The following is a 2,269-nucleotide window of genomic DNA, read 5'->3' on the forward strand; positions in this document are numbered from 1 at the left end:
GCGGTTATGGAAGTTGGGAATCTTCTAAAATGCATACTTGTGGTTCTTGTTTTCTTTGGTCTTGCTATTCTAGTAAAGATTTTGTGATGTCTTATGTATTCAATGTTGTTGAAAAAGTAAAGAAATGCATTATGTTGGATCAAATTGAGATGCAAATTTAGATTTTCCGGGGCCGAGAGGAGCGGCGCCAGACCAGACCCCACAAAGCCGACCCGTAAAAGAGCATATTCTGCGAATATTCTTTTTTACGGGTCCGTTATGCGGGGTTTACATCTGCGTCCATCCGTGCTGGCCCTCAAAGCAGTTTTTCCGTAAATTGCAAACGCATTTTACGGGTCGATGGCATGCGGGGTCTGCGATAGATGCTCTTAGGAACAGGATTAACTCTCACTTCGGGCAAAGCCCAATCAACAACCGACATTTTCCCCTTGAGTATTTCCTCAGTGCTGAATTTCTTGGCATCACAAATAGAATTCACATAGCTCACTAAAAAGTCAACCGTAATATTCACTGGGAACCTCTTTATCATGAATAAGATTATTATGTAATTGCCATACACGTCAAATGAGCATTAATACTCGATCCCTCTATGCCTCGTTGCAGTTAGCGGTAGATTAAGCAACCATTCTTGCCCATTGTTACCCACTCCACAAAAGCCGCGAACCCGCATAATTCTGATAAGTATACAGGCTCGGCTCAATTTTGCGGCCAAAACAGACCCCGCATACTTATCCGGCTTGTAAAAAAATTTACCACGGCCCGCAAACCGCCCACCCCGACCAGTATATCTACGGGTTCGCAACGCGTTTGCGGGTCGAAACCCTGCCCCCGCCGCCGCCGAGCTCCTCAATTCCCCACTCCCCTCCTACATTTCTCGCCGCCGGCGAGCCTCTTCCACTTCCAGACGCCATGTGGGGACGCATGTGGAGCTCTGGACGCGGCTCCGGCGGCGGCAGCGACCCCGAGCGCGAGCGAAGCGTCCGGCTGGACGGCGCGAGGAAGTGGACCAACCTTGGCCTCTCGCCGCCGCCGAGCTTCTGCGTCCGCGAGACGGACGAGTACGACCGTTGGCACGGACGTACCCCGTCCTCTGCCACGGGCTCGTCCTCCGCGGCGAGATCTTTGTACGCCGGGAGCTCCTCCTCTTTCGACGTGGGCCTTCTCCCCGTGAAGAGGGAGTGGTCGGAGGAGCCGAAGGAAATCGAGTTCGTCCCCGTCAAGAAGGATCCCGAAGAGCTCGGCCATTGCAGAGTCGTCGGGCCGGAAAACTATGTCGCTGATGTCGACGCGGTCGCGGCCGCCATTGCCGAGCGGAGCTTGCGCGAGGAGGCGGCGCGCCGGAGCCACCACGAGAAGCTCAAAGACCTCGTGTTCCGGCAGGTGGTCGTGGCCAACCTCACCGTCAAGGAAAAGGATGACGAGTGATGGCGCATCCGCAAGGAGCAGCCACAGAGAGGACAAGTTCCATGCCATGCCGATATTGCACGCATGCTGTAGTCGCTACTGCATCCGTCGCCGCACGCCAAGCCATATGCTTCATACGTAGAGGAACATTTGAATGCCATATAATATTTCAAACTGATCGGTTTCCTTTAGGATTAGCACTAGAAGATCCACCGGAAAACTGATCATCATGCACGGCCGTCGCTAAGTGATACGCATTTTTCACTATAATATAAACTAGACATTCTTCTTCGGATGCCAGGCAAAAAAGTCAAAAATATATATCTATCATGTCATAGTTGTGCTACCGGTGCACCAAAGTCAAAAACTCATGCAAAAGCTTTTCAAAATTTGTAAAAATAATTGAGTATAGGAACACAATACATATCTATCATGTCATAGTTGTGCTACCGGTGCACCAAAGTCAAAAACTCATGCAAAAGCTTTTCAAAATTTGTAAAAATAATTGAGTATAGGGACACAATACATATCTATCATGTCATAGTTGTGCTACCGGTGCACCAAAGTCAAAAACTCATGCAAAAGCTTTTCAAAATTTGTAAAAATAATTGAGTGTAGGAACACAATACATATCTATCATGTCATAGAATTTTAGCTAAAAATTTGACTCGTGCCTTGAGAAATAAAAAGGACAAATTTTGATATGAATGTTGTTAATTTAAACTATGCTATGAATTGGGTCCAATAGCACTACCATAGCTAAATTTGTTGTTTTTGTTTCTCTTGTGAGTTGAGTTTACAACTGAAATTTTGCGACACGTTAGATGTATGCTATTTCTATATATTCAACTATTTTCAGAATTTT

The 2,269-nt window shown here is 47.2% G+C and overlaps 1 pseudogene; it reads right to left on the reverse strand.

The window, feature by feature from the left end:
- Positions 1-788: 788 nt before the first annotated feature.
- LOC147990816 (uncharacterized) lies at positions 789-1,490 on the reverse strand (annotated as a pseudogene).
- Positions 1,491-2,269: the final 779 nt, after the last annotated feature.

This window comes from Triticum urartu, chromosome 1A, assembly GCF_056163025.1.
Source record: "Triticum urartu cultivar PI428250 chromosome 1A, HENAU_Tu73, whole genome shotgun sequence".
Taxonomy (NCBI): Eukaryota; Viridiplantae; Streptophyta; class Magnoliopsida; order Poales; family Poaceae; genus Triticum; species Triticum urartu.